This window comes from Thamnophis sirtalis, unplaced genomic scaffold, assembly GCF_051295495.1.
Source record: "Thamnophis sirtalis isolate CommonGarterSnake01/CBP01778 unplaced genomic scaffold, rThaSir2_p1.2 scaffold_4, whole genome shotgun sequence".
Classification (NCBI taxonomy): domain Eukaryota; kingdom Metazoa; phylum Chordata; class Lepidosauria; order Squamata; family Natricidae; genus Thamnophis; species Thamnophis sirtalis.
The window spans coordinates 64,910,945-64,926,244 of NW_028261384.1; the positions used below are offsets into that span (position 1 = coordinate 64,910,945).

Sequence of the window (15,300 nt, forward strand, 5' to 3'; positions counted from 1 at the left end):
GAGCCAGCTGTCGCTCGGCCGGCAACTTCACGGGGCGCGTGGGTGGGGGGAAGCTACTGGGAGTGTCATCTGGCTTCCCGGTCTATTGAGCCAGGGGAGTGGCTGAGGCCTTCCTTACAGCTGCTCCCCAGGCTCATGTAGACCACTTGTCTTTCCTATCCACTTGTCTTTCTGTGGGGTTAGTTCCACCAGGTAACAGGAAAAGGGGAGTTCCAGGTGGGCTATTTTTAGCCTGCTGAGACCCTTTGTCTTAATGGGTGTACTTAAGAATTTACGTCTTCTTTTCAGCTAGTGTTTTTGTCTGGTGTTTTCTTAAAGAGGGATACCATTGTTTTCTGTGGTTTCTTGTTCTCTAAGATTTCTGGCACTGTCCTTTATAACTTCCCACAATGCCTTGATGATTTTTATTCCAGTGGCTTCGTCTTTCCTATCCTTATGATTAGGGGAAAAACTGGTTTCATCTGCAGTCTTTTAGGAGAAGAGTTAGTTGGTGGGCAGACTTAGCACTTTGTTAAGTTTGTTTCTCTGTGTGTTGTGCATAATATATACATGTCTCCATGGATGCAATTGTGCAAGCATTTTTTTTCCTCTTTAAAATAATTTTTGGATTTCTTCTCATCAAACCTTTAAGACTGAAAGAGTTAGAGTTGAAATATAAAGAGATTGTCAATTGCTATACTGTTAGATTGGTAGGCAATTATGGACTATCTTGATTATATCCTCCTTAGAAAGAATATGCTACTGTATGGTTGAGAAAAAGACCAACTTCATTCCATGGAAACCAAACAAAGTTCATATGGAGGGTTTCTTTCTACGATGGCTTCTTGGGTCAACAGTGAATATCAGTTATCAAAAATGTAGGTAAAAAGTTAAGCAAACAATAGGCAATTACAAAAAGGGAAGCCAACTTTCTGAATTCTGTTTCTTTAACTTAGTGACTTATAAATAGTAGACTAATGTTCTGAAAACGTGACCTAAATTTCTATATATTTTAAATGGCTGTAAAGCTATGCTGAAAAAGTTGAATTCATTGCAAACAAAATTAAAACCACCATGCTTGCCAGAATTATTGCAAAGAATCTGTGTGTTTGATAATCAATGAAGCCTCAATGCTATCAATGAAAGCAGTTCTTATAGTTTTTGTTAAAGTTAAGGATTCAGAATGCCCAGCAATCATTTTCATTGAGCTGGTGGAATTAGAGAAACAAGATGCAGAGATCAGCAGTGATGGGAAGCTTACACAAAGTTGGGTTTACCACCGAATATCTGCAGAAGAATTTAATAACATTCTGCTCCGCTGGTGCCAGCGTTATAGTTTGGAGAAAATCTGGAGTCAGCACCAGAATAGCTAAAGACTTCCCAAACATTGTAATCTGGCACTGCTTGAACCATCACCTCCAACTTGTGCTGGATGATGTCATAAAACAAATCAAACAAGTCAACCACTTCAAGATATTTCTTGACAAGATACACACCACTTTTCATAAATCCTGTAAGAACGAGATGGAACTTTTTAAAATCTCTGAAAACTAGGCATTGAAATCCTGAAGATTGGCAGAGGTTTGGGACCAAGATGTGGTGTGCTTATCCAGCGCTACATCAGTTTTTTCTGGGCAATGAAAAATTCCCAGGTATGGCTACCCATTTTAAAAATTTAAATTTTTTGACTGATTTGACCATCATGATTGATATTCTAAATGAGATTTTTCTTCTGTCAAATGCCCTGCAGGGGAGAAACACAAATATCATCAAGGCCCAAAAATTGGTATTGTGATCAATTAAAGTATTTGAAATGCTTAGACAGGGAAAGGGCCCATATGAAAAAAAAGTTTGACAGAATGACAGCTTCAGAAGCCTCCAAAAACATAAAATTAGTTCAAAACCAATTATTTGTTGCCCTTCCTCGTGAAAATTTTTTGGAAAGCATCATCACCAATTTGAAGAAAAGGCTGGTGGATTGCGAACATCTAAAAACAGGTAGCCAATTGCCAGATACAAATAAATTACAATTTCTCACATATTTGGAGCCAGATTACTGGAACATTAAAGATGTAGTTGTTCCATGAGCAGAAGCAGAGGAAGGATTGATTGAATTTGGCGAAATGTTTAATTATGAAATTGATTTGAATGACTATAGAGATTTTTTTGGAAAATGTACTCAAAGATCCAAAGAACTACAAAATTCCTGACAGTATCAAAAAAGCTACAGATATTGTCAGGACAATTGCTGTTAGTTCAACAGAGGTGGAAAGGGGGTACTTAAAAATGAACCTCATATGTTCAGAACAAAGAACCCACCTAACTGTTCCAAACATTAGCAATCTAATGACAATAAGTGTTGTTGGTAAGCCTGTTAAAAATGGGACCCAATTCCTATAGTCAAAAAATGGCTCAGAACACACCATCACACGGCTGATAATCCACAAGTGAAAAGCAAGAAAAGTGCAACTGAGGAGTGTGGAAGCCTAAGAACAATCTGGAAACATCTTCAACCCCAAAACCAATAACACAAGTAAGTACTTGAGTTTATCTCTTTCATTGTGTTATTCTTATGTAAGTTTAAGTGCATGCAATTAAAGTCTTCCTTTCTGTGTCTCTTCTTTGTGCAGGCCATTCTTTGGAGCAAGGTGGTCAGTCGGTGATTTGTGTTGAAGACACACAAAAGGACAGTCATCTTCTTTCTCTATTGTTTTGTGTGCTGATTTCATCCTAATGCAGTGCATGCAATTGAAGGTTCCATTTCTGTGTCTCTTCCTTGTGTAGGTCATTGGAGCAAGGTGGTCAGTGATGTTGAAGACAGGCAAGGACAGTCATCTTCCTTCTGTAAGTAGCTCTTTTATCGTTTTGTGTACTTATTTTATTCTTATTTAAGTAGCAAGTGCACAAAATAATCAATTTACTTTTTTTACATCTTCTTTTATAGGTCATTCATTGGGACAAAGAATTCAGTGACATTAACTTGGCCACTCTGATCCAGTCACATGACTGCCAAGCTACTCACCTGATCACATGACTGCTAAGCCACTCCCACGCAGTCATATGATTGCCAAGCCACTCCCACCTGGCCACATAACCACCAAGCCACTCCCACCCAGTCACATGACTATAGCCACACCCACAGAATAGGAAGTAAAAAAAATTGAAACCCACCATTCACCGTGCCTGAAGGGAGTTCTGGTGGCCAAAGATGAAAGCTGATGTGGAGGACTATGTAAAAAGCTGTGCCACCTGCACTGCCATGAAGCTGAGACCAGGGAAACTTCCTGGACTCCTCCAACAAGTGGCTAGTCCCAGCCAAACCTGGGAGGAGATTGCCATGGACTTTATACTTGAACTCCCAGAGTGAGGAAAATACAGTCATTTGGACAGTAATTGACTTGTTTTCTAAGCAAGCCCACTTCACTACTTGTTCAAATCAGCCAAAAAACTGATTAAAATGTTCATCAAACAGATTCAACGGCTGTACAGAGTGCCCTGTCAAGTGATCTCAGGTCGAGGCATCCAGTTCACCCCCAAGTTCTGGAGGGCGTTACTGAAATACATTGGATCAACTCAGGGGCTTAGCTCGGTTATTAATTACCTAATTTAATAATATTGTAATATTTCTGTTAGGGGATATGAGCAGTACTTGGTGGATTTTCTTCTTCAAATACTGAAATAACTGTGCAAATGATCTGGGTATTATACCTTTGTGTGAAATATATTACTCCTTCCATCATAATAAAATATCTGAGACTGAACTTAGTTCAATTATTAAGTAAATTTGACAGTTGGAAAAAACTAGGATCCATCATCTGATCTGAACATGTAGCAGAGATTAATGCTGAGATGATTTTCACCTGACTGGGAAGACTGCAAAGTAAAATCTTCACTTTGAATTGAGCTAGGGCAACAGTGCAATCAGGACTCAATATATAAAGCTTTCTAAAACTTAACATTCTTTTCTTACCTTGAATCACTGTCTGAATCAATTAGTTAATTAATTTAACTAATATAACTATTTGCATATCCAGGACTAAAAATTCCAAGCAATTTAAAGCTCTAAGTACAGTAATAAAATTAAAAACATGCATAAATAAATAAATGTATAAATCCACACAATAAATCCTCAAAGTACAGAAAACAGCCCAATTAAAGTGCAAGATTCTCTCATAATCTGGACAGATTTAGGCATCAGCTACTGAAGGCTCACACTTATAAAAGAGAATTAGACCAACTTAAACTACAAGAGTGACGTTTTTCCAAAGAAAGGGAGCAGACCCTGAGAAGACTTGACTGTGGTCATTGCAGATAGTATCCTGTTTCCCTGAAAATAAGACCTATCCCAATAATAAGCATATGCCTAGCATGTTTTTACGCATGTGCCTATATAAGCGCTACACCCAAAGTAAGCCCTACTTAAGCACCTGTGCAGATGCCCAGATGCCCATTCTGTCTGGTTGCTTGTGGTGCTGCTGACATGAGATGAGATGAGGGGGGGTGGAGGTGCCCCACGTGCCCTGCACTAGCTTATCTCATGGCCCCCACAGCCAGGCCATCCATGCCTTGAGAACTTTCTCATGGGACCAGCACCAACAACCATGTGCAGCAGGATTACGCATGGCTGCCAGCCCACTTCTTCTGCTTGCTCATGGCTGCAATGGAGCAGGAAGCTGAGCAACACACCACAGGCACAAGGCAAGGTGGGGGGTGGGTGTAGCTGTCTCACACACTCTGCACTGGCTTACCTCAGGGCCCCTTCAGCTAGGCCATGCAAACCTTGACTACTGCCTTGTGGCCGCATTACCCGCACACCACTCAGCCTCCAGCTCCGCAAGTAGAAGAAGTGGGCCTCCTGTAGATAGAAAAAACCCATCTCCTTAAAATAAGCCCTAGTGCTTATTTTTGGAGCCCCAAAAGAAAATAAGAATGGATCTTATTTTGGGGAAAACACAGTATTCATCAAGAAAAGGACTAAGAGGGAACCTTCATTTCCACTTTTTGATGCACAGAAGCCCCTAGGAGTAAGCATTGCCAGAACCATGACCTGAGAGTTTTGAAATGCTCAAAAGGGTAACACTATATAGTTGAATCAACAAGTATCTATAATGGCTCAAGTTGCTATATTCTGGACTAGCTGAATGTGATTTCCAAGAGCATAACAGCCTTAGCACTTCCGCTTATATACTGCTCCTTAGTGCTTTAGCACACTCTGAAATGTTTACATTACATCATACAACAATCCAAACAATCTGAGTTCTCATTTTATCCTTTTCTTTCAGATGGAAGGCTCAGTCAACTTTGAGCCAGTCAAGATCAAACTCCTGGCTGTGGGCAGAGTTAGCCTGTAATATTGAATTCTAACCATTGGACTACCACAGCTCCTAATTGTATTAGCCCAGTCAAAAGGTGTCATTAAACAGGATCTCTGATCAGGGGTGGGTTTCAGAAATTTTTACTACCTATTCTGTGGGTGTGGCCTATTTTGTGGGCATGGCTTGACAGTCATGTGACCGGGTGGACATGGCCAACTTGTAAAATGTGGTGAAGCTCATTTAACAATGCTCTTGCTTAGCAACCAAAACTTTGGGCTCAATTGTTGTCATACGTCAAGAACTATCTCAGCCTTTCTCTGCATGGCAGCCTTATCCTAGTAAACTCCTTACCCTTCCTGGCAATTTTCCTCTCCGTTAGAGGCACAAAAATAATTCAGACAATGTAAAGTTTCCTGCTGACCTCTAGACCTAAATTGCTGTATTGTTTTTTCTTCTTTCTTTCTTTCTTTCTTTCTTTCTTTCTTTCTTTCTTTCTTTCTTTCTTTCTTTCTCCCTTCCCTATGTGGGAAGCAACCCCCCAATAAATAAATAAATAAATAAATAAATACATACATACATACATACATACATACATACATACATACATACATACATACATACATACATACATACATAAATAAATGCTCCCAGAAAAGGAAAAATCAAGCTGCTAACAAAGAAATCTCCTGAGGCTCATTCCATATTCATGTCAAATAGAGATAATGAGATAATGAGCCTATAGAAAGTTTGGCTCCATTCACATAACCAGGGAATCATCCAAACACAAGCTCATATTGCACAAACCCCAAAACTTCAAAAACATAGAACCAAATAAGAATCCTTCCTTTTATCCAGTTAGTTATTCAGCTGACCCAGAAACAATTTGCTGAATGTCAGTTTGCAAACCTTCTTCTGAGCAGCTTTTCAATTTAAAGCAGGTCTCTCCAAAGTTTGCAGCATTAAGACTTGTGGATTTCAACTCCCAGAATTCCACAGCCAGGCATGCTCAGTTTAGAAACTCAGATTTAAAGTGACAGCATTTGTTTTCTCCTTTGCTGAATCTCCCAGCTGAAAAGTAAGTTTCCTTTCTTTTTATTTTTCTTTCTTTCTCCCTTCCCTCCCTCTCTCTTTTTCTCTCTTACTTTTTAAAACCTTTTTCCCTTGCCTGAACTGGCAAGGAAAAAAGGCTTTAAAAAAAGCTTCTGATGAAGCTTTTGATTGGGGGTGTGGCTACCATTATTACCAATCTGGTCTGCCAGATTTTCACTATCTCTTCTAGCATACTGGACTGGACTGGAAGGAACCCAACTCTGCCTCCAATTCAGATAATGCTATAACTGACATACAAGATGGAGCTGAGCAATGCCCAAATCTTTTAGTAAACAAAACTAAACAAAGCCACTTCTAGTCACCACTGTCACTACTCTTCAAGCCAAAACCATGAGTCCTCAGATTACAAATCAGGTCCCTATGGAAAAGCAAGACTTGATAATTAACAACAGGTTTAGAATTTCTCTGGAATCTGATGGCTTCTGCACCGTCTGTACTACATATGGCTTAATTTTCCTTAAACTTTCTTCCCTTGAGGAACGCATAATTGTGTAACATCAGTTCAGAATATATCTGATATTGGGCTAGATATATTAAACAATAATCACATCATGAAAAATAGTGTCACAACTTGGTGGTATCTTATTCATAGAATTCTATCCTCAATGACGCTTGAGCAAGGTATCTACTCATTTTTAAATAACAAAGTATTGCTTTAGAATAAGGCAAAATTACTGCTTCCCAAACATATGTTTCCTCCACCTGATGTAATTTGCTGATGTGACAGTAGATTTTTATTTTTTTTAAAAAGCTCAGTCAAACTACAGCTTGACTTTACCCATCTCTGAAAAATACAAAATAAATCTGGGCTACAAAATCCAGTAATACAGAAGTACTCTCTATTTCCATACCTCAACGATCTATTTTCATCAAAAACCTTTTGTCAGATTAGTAATTTGACTAACAGAGGGAGTTGTTTGCTTACAGAGGGAAATGTTGCAGAAGTTGTTGAAACATTTAGAATGCAGCAATTGTTCACATATGAGACAATGAAACTGCTAGGGCTTTTAAGTCTATATCATTGTAAATATTTATCACAAATTATTTGAAGGCTGTTCATTTTCCTTAGGTGCCCTGGTCTCTATCACCTGCATCAATCAAAAAAGTGAAAGACAGCTTAAAGAGGACCTGAAAAAAACAGCACTTTTGGTGACTGTGTCTGTCTGACACAGTATCAAGAGTTAACAATCTCTTTCATAATGTGAAATCACTGTTATGTAACAGCCTTGGAACTAGGTCTAGAAAGGATTGAAAACAGGTACTGCAGAATCCCAGAAGCTTCCATGCAAATTACATAAGCATAAGATCTGTTTTCAGTGCATTAGACGTTTTTCACATATGTGCTGTAAAATAAAATGATTCTTTAAGTATATATATATATATATATATATATATATATATATATATATATATATATATATATATATATATATATATATATATATATATATATATACTTAAATATATATATATATATACTTAAATATATATATATATATATATACTTAAATATATATATATATATATACTTAAATATATATATATATATACTTAAATATATATATATATATACTTATATATATATATATATATTTGTGCACTAGTGGGTGTCTATTCGTGGAAAGTTTTATGACACTTTTGGGGGGAAATAGCATAACTGTATAATATGGCTAATCAAAAATACAGTGGTGTGTGCTGTATTAATCAGGAAATTAATGGATTGGGCAAATTAGTAATTTAGTGCGCATGCAGGATATATCTACAGTTTACCTTATTAAGAAAATATTAACTTTTCCATCTCAGTGAAAATTTCAAATTATGTTTCCAGTTATAAGAAAATTGGGCAAATTAGTAAGAAATATAGCATTTTGATCTATTAGATTCATTAAATCCTATGGATAATAGAAGGCCCCAGAAGAAAGAGATATGAACCAAAGTTTTCAGCTAGAATGATTTCAACATTTACCAGAAATATTTGTAATCGTGCTGAATCGTTTCTAATTGTGAAAAATGTTTTTTGCAAAATATGCACTTGTATGGATTTGTTTAAAACAGAAAGAATGAAACTGTTGGAAATGAGGAATTGAAAGTAATGTACACAGTATAAAAGATAGGGTTCAAGATCAGCTTGGGGCTCTTTGATTTATAGCAGTCCCTGTAGAACTTGCTATTTCTCATTGGCCCACTTCAATAATTTGTTAATGCAGTGTATTACCGCTATTATATCTTCTATATCTATTCATTTCTAATGTTCCAAATTATTTGAAACAATAAACCTCTGATCTTAAAGTAAGAATTATTGCTTGTATTCTTGTCTTTGTTTCCTATTGGAATTTTCCTGTGACACACAGCTGGCTTTATGGCCAAGGCAGGATTAGAACTAATAGTCTACCAGTGCTTAGCCTGTTGTCTTAACCCTAAACCAAACTGGCTGTCTTATCTTTCAATTATATTAAATCTACTCTAATTTCGTCATAGTCTCACCTTCTTAATCTGGTCTCAACACTCTTTGGAATGTTGCCCAGAACATAACACAAAGATCAAATAAACTTTCATTTTAAAAAAATGAAACTGAATATAATAGTTTGAGCATAGAAATAGCTTTGACAAATTATGGAGTATTATATATTTGGTTTGAATATACTTAGTGGTGAAACAATGATAATTACTTTACATCACTTTGAATATTGGATGTTTTATGTTTTAGTTCTTGGAGCATTGGATTGATTTCAGATTTCATTTGGATTGATTTCAGATTTTATTTTCATTTCAACAATGTTGCTCAGTGACACTGAACTCCTGGCTTCTTATTTTCACTATGTCTTACTGATTCTTCTTTGGATTCTGATTTTATTAAGCTTTATTAATTCTCTGTATGCCTTTATGGTTGCCTCTGAGTATTCAGAGTCTCCCTTTGACTAATAATTTGATATCTAGCAACAGCACATGCAATTAGAGAGCATGATTGTGATTTTCATGTAGCAATTGAACCAGAGGTGGTATTCATCCAGTTCTAACAGGTTCTAGAGAATCAGTAGCGGAAATTTTGAGTAGTTCTGAGAACCAGCAAATAGGCTGCCCCCGCCCCCATTGCCTCCCACCTGATCTTCTTTTGTTGTCTTGAACAGGAGAATGGAGTTAGAAAGCAGGTTAGTGGCATGGGAAGGTAATGGGGATTTTGCACTATCCTTCCCCTGCTACACCCACAAAGCCATGCCATGTCCACAAAGCCATGCCCACAGAACCAGTAGTAAAAAAATTGAATCCCACCACTGAATTAAACCAAGAGTGCCATAGATCACACATTGCTCCCTTCATTATGTTTTAGATTAAAACTAAATTGAAAAAATGCATTTGTGAAATTAAAGAGGACTAATTTGATTTTACTGACTTCTAGAACTATAGCTGTAAGCTCCTGCTAGGGATGGGTTGGGTAGGTGGCAGAACTCTCCTAGCAATAGCATCAACAGAACTGTGAAATAAAAGCTCCTAATCTGCAATATGACATGGGAGAAGAATCTGTGTAGTGCTAGAGAACAATTTCACCTCTTCCTTAAAAAGCCATTAATAGATGGATACTGCTTATGTGACAATATATGTACATATCCCTGAATATAAACATAGTCTGGGTTCTTTAGAGTGCACTTGGAAGAAATGGAAAAGAGAAATGTGGTTTATGTTTCTAAGAAGAAATTACTGCATTGTTATATTAAGACTGTCCTGTCTTATTTTCTTCTAGAAAATTATTAAATGTATTCATTTGTTAGCATTATAACTGTACAGTTATAATGCTAACAAATCACTATTATACATTAGTATAAATAACATGAAGCATAAACTATGCTTAGAACTTAGAAGTCCAAAGTAGTTCTCCAAAGTGGGCTCAAAGGAATGTCCCTTGGGATTTTGCAAATTATTTTATAATCATATCTCCTAAATTATACCTTCATAATAATGATACATTCTAAATAATCTATTAATGTAATAGAATCATTAAATATGCAAGCTGGTTGCCAAGCACTCAAACTGTGATCAAAGGTCTATGTGGGTGTTGCAAAGGCCAAAACTTGAAGGATTAGGTGTATGTGCCATTTGTTCAGCAACATAACAATTTTGAATGATTGCTTGATGTCTCAGAGGCTTTTGATACTATCAAATTGATGAGATGAGATGCAATAATAGTTAATAAAAATATTTATTATTACCGGTATTATTATTTCTTTTATTTCTTACACCTGAAACTCAGTCAACAAAACATTTAAAAATGTGTCACAAATACCATTGACTGATCCTAATGGTTGATACGGGTTGCTGGCAGCATCCAAGGTATCAACGAAGTAGTAGTAGTAGTAGTAGTAGTAGTAGTAGTAGTAGTAGTAGTAGTAGTAGTAGTAGTATTGTAAGGTGACCAGATTTTAACATTGGTAAAGAAGGAGACCATTGACCGGGGGTGAGGGGGGGTGATTAAAAAAATTTTTTTTCACTTAACAAATGTGGCAAGAAAAATCGTAAAATGGGGCAAAACTCAATAAATTTCTCACTTAACAACATAAATTTTGGGCTCAATTGTGGTCGTGCATTGAGGACTACCTGCATTTATCTTCAGTTTTACTTCATTCTGCTGTAGCATTAAATTTCATATAGAACAAGCTTGTTCTTTCAGAATTGTGGAATTGTTATATAACTGTCTACCTTTAGAAAAGTTTCTCTTGAGTTAAACTCAGCTCCTATAATTTTATTGATGTGTTGTAATTTTCTTAACAGTAGTATGGAAATTGTCAGTTGCTTTGCGACAATTTTTAATATCCCACTATCCCTCACCTCCTCTTTCTCCCTCTTTCTCTTTTTTGTCCTATCTCCTCCTTCCCCCAAAAAAGAGAAAGAGAGGGAGAAAGAGGAGGTGGGGGATGGGATCCTTGCTGCTTTCTGAGCTGCACTGAGGTGCCACAAAAAGAAAGCATTCACACACACACACCCCCACCCTCCAAAAAGGATCATCAAGGAGTTGTGGAAATGATGTTGAGTGAACTGCCTCAGCTGTCAAAATCAAAAATGAACCTGCGGAGTCTTCGAGCAGAGCTTTGTCAAACTTGATCATCGGAAGCCACAACTAACTAACTACATATTAACAATCCACTTAGAGATCTTAGGAGGAGAAACTCATTTCAGAGTGCCTGGCTTCAGCCAAAAACCCTGGATTGGGAGCAGCAAGAGCTGGGAAGTCACACTTCGCACCACAATCCCGGCAGGTTTCCTGCTGGGCAAAAGGGCGATTTTTTTGCCTTCTCGATGCTAACTGGCAAGTCACCCTCTCCTCCCGGATTTCTCTCTCCTGCCCGCTCCTGCTTCACAGCATCCTCACTTCCCTTGGCCACCCCGCGCAGCCAAGCAAAGGTGGCAGGTTCTTAAGGTTCCCCCCTTTCTCTGGCCAAGGACTTCGGAGAATGGCAGGTCCAGGAACATGTAAAAGATGCCGGCCACGCCACGTAAGTTCCCTCCCCTGCCCTCACCCGTTCTTTTTGGAGGCCTGGCATCTTGGGCAAGTCCGGGGACCTTGCAAAGGCCTTGCGAGGTCCCCGAACATGTCAAAGACGCCGGGCACGCCGCATAAGTTCCCACCCTTGCGCCCACGCCCATTCTTTTTGGAGGCCTCGCATATACATGTAAAACCATGTGCAATTCAGTAAGGCTTACTCCTTAATATATTAGTTCAGGACTTACAGCTTAATGACGTCAGTTTTCCATATTATATCTTTTCAATTTACTACTGCATAGCGACGTTGTGAGCTATAGTGCAGAATCCCGATGCTATCGCGAGTAGGATAAGTCTTCCTTGAATATCTAGGCTTTCTGCTTCCCGAAAGCATTGAACTGAGAGATTAAATATTTGTCTCAATGGATTGGGATGAGTGACATTCTCGTTCCTACAGATACGGCGATTCTTTAGGTGAAGCTACAGCGCGTTTTGTCCTCCTTCAGAAGCTGTCTCTCATGATGTTTGCGAGCCAATCAAGAGTGTAGCTTTGAAAACCTGTGGCATGATTGTGCTGCGCGGGAGCGAGTGTCTCTCCCCGAATATGGAGGACGTAGTGTATCCTAGAAAATCAGTAAGACCCGCTGGCAGCCCATGTCTGCCACGGCCTTGCAGCCTCTTTACATTGGTAAAGATAAATTTTTTTAAAAAATCAGGACTTTTTAAGAACATCGCGGGACGCAGGACAAATTGTGCAAAATCGTGACTGTCCAGGCCAAAATCGGGACGTCTGGTCACCTTAATTATGTAGTTAAACTTTGGTGAGATTCACAGCCTTTGGGGCTGGTTTGGGGCTTTGGGGCTCAAGTTGTTGTTGTTGTTGTTGTTGTTGTTGTTGTTATTATTATTATTATTATTATTATTATACAATTGTGTCACAGCGGCCAGTTGTTTCGCTGGATTTGGCATTGGTTACTAGTCGGGCTTCACCCAAGGGCCTAGGACATCGTAATGTATTTTCGTAATATGCGTGCAGATCCAAGCAGTGCGGCTTTTTGCATTTGATTGATGGTGATTTTGTCAATTTTTAACTGTTTTAAATGTAATTCCAGTGCTTTTGGAATAGCACCCAGTGTGCCAATTACCACTGGAATTATCACTGCTGGTTTGTGCCATAGTCGTTGAATTTCGATTTTTAAGTCCTGGTATCTTGCGATTTTTTCATGTTCCTTCTCGGCGACCCTGCTATCACCTGGTATTGCGATGTCTATGATTGTGACCTTATTTTTCTCAACCAGTGTGATGTCTGGTGTATTATATGCCAGTATTTTGTCGGTTTGTATACAGAAATCCCACAAGATCTTGACCATCTGATTTTCGGTGACTTTTTCAGGCTGATGTTCCCACCAGTTTGTTGCTGTTTTAATATTATAATTTTTGCACAAATTCCAATGGATCATTTGACCTACTGAATTGTGCCGCAATTTATAATCAGTCTGCGCGATTTTTTTACAGCAGCTGAGTATGTGATCAACAGTTTCATCAGCTTCTTTGCAAAGTCTGCATTTGGCATCATCAGAGGATTTTTCGATTTTGGCCTTAATGGCATTTCTGCGGATAGCTTGTTCTTGCGCAGCCAGGATTAGTGATTCTGTTTCTTTCTTTAATGTACCTGTTGTTAACCATAACCAAGTTTGTTCACTGTCCACTTTATCTTTTATTTTTTCCAGAAATTGGCCATGCAGTGCTTTGTTCTGCCAACTCTCCATTCTTGATTTTATCACATCTTTTCTGTATTCTTGTTTCGTCTGTTGGGCCTTCAGTAGATTTTTGTTCTTTACTTCGATTAATAGATGTTCTTGACTTTCTTTTAAATAATCAGCCAGTGCATGTTTTTCTTCTTCAACTGTTTGCTTCACTTGTAATAATCCTCTGCCACCTGATTTTCGGGGCAGATATAGTCTATCAGTATCACCACGTGGATGTAAACTGTAGTGCATTGTCATTAGTTTCCTGGTTTTTCGGTCCAAAAGGTCCAAATCAGCTTGTGTCCAGTTAACTATACCAGCTGTGTATCTTATAACTGGTATTGCCCAGGTATTTATGGCCTTGATTGTATTTCCACCATTCAATTTAGATTTCAAAATTTTCCTAACTCTGTTGGTGTACTCTCGCCTGACAATAGTTTTTACTTCTCCATGCTTGATGTTATCCAACTGCAGAATGCCTAAGTATTTGTAGGCTTCATTTTCTTTGCATTTAATTAATTGGCCATTGGGCATTTCAATTCCCTCACATGCAGTGATTTTGCCCCTTTTTATGGATACAGTGGCGCATTTTTCCATGCCAAACTGCATTGAAATATCGGTGCTGAATACTCGGACTGTGTTTGTCAATGATTGGATTTCTATTTCTGACTTTCCATGGAGTTTCAAATCATCCATATATAGTAAATGTGAAATTTTTTCAACTTCTTTGGCTGTTTGGTAGCCTAATTTCATTTTTTTTAAGATTACTGATAGTGGGATCATTGCGATGATGAAGAGAAGAGGACTCAGTTCTCCATTGTTTCATCGCCTTTTCAGTAAAGGATGTAATATTTTTGCTAATGCCAGTTCTTTCTAAGCATTTTATGATCCAACTATGTGGCAGTGAATCAAATGCCTTTTTGTAATCAATCCAGACCATATTCAAGTTTGTTTTTCTGTTCTTACAATTTTCTAATATCATTTTATCAATTAGAAGCTGATCTTTTGTGCCCCTGCTCCTTCTTTTGTTGCCTTTTTGCTCTACTGGCAAGATGTTGTTTGTTTCCAAATAATCCATCATGTTATCTGCAATAATGCCTGTGAGTAATTTGAAGGTTGTTGGCAAGGATGTTATTGGTCTGTAGTTTTCAGGTGTATTCCTTTAGTTGCATCTTTCTGAATCAAGTATGTTTTTCCAGTTGTCAACCATTCATCAATTTGGCCCTTTTGTAAAATTTCATTCAGTTGCCTGGCCAATATTGCATGTAAACTGGTCAGATATTTGAGCTAGAAACCATGTAATTGGTCCTTTCCAGGTGATGTCCAATTCTTTACCTTTTTTACTCGATTTTTGACCATCTCAGTTGTTATTTCTAATACTTGCATTTGTTTGTTGCCAATGCTTTTCTCAAAGTCATGTATCCACTTTGCTTCCTTGTTGTAGTCCTTTGCATTTTCCCACAATTCTTTCCAGAATTCAACTGTGGCCTGTTTTTCTGGTTTTTCACTTTTGGTGTCACCATTCACATTAAGACTTTGATAAAAAAAGCCGTTGGTCTGATCGAAATTGCTGATTTTGTTTATATTGGATGATTCGTGCCTCATATCTTTCAATTTTTCTAGCTGTTGCTGTTATCTGCTGTTTTACAATCTCTACAGCTTCATTGATGTTTCT

General features: G+C 37.9%; 1 protein-coding gene and 1 pseudogene across 1 annotated transcript in view; one reads left to right on the plus strand and one right to left on the minus strand.

The window, feature by feature from the left end:
- The window catches only part of PDE1C (phosphodiesterase 1C), a 477,912-nt gene that overhangs the window by 418,753 nt on the left and 43,859 nt on the right, over positions 1–15,300 (minus strand). The gene's annotated exons all lie outside the window — the stretch shown is intronic.
- On the plus strand, positions 1,110–2,507 carry LOC148045889 (E3 SUMO-protein ligase KIAA1586 pseudogene; annotated as a pseudogene).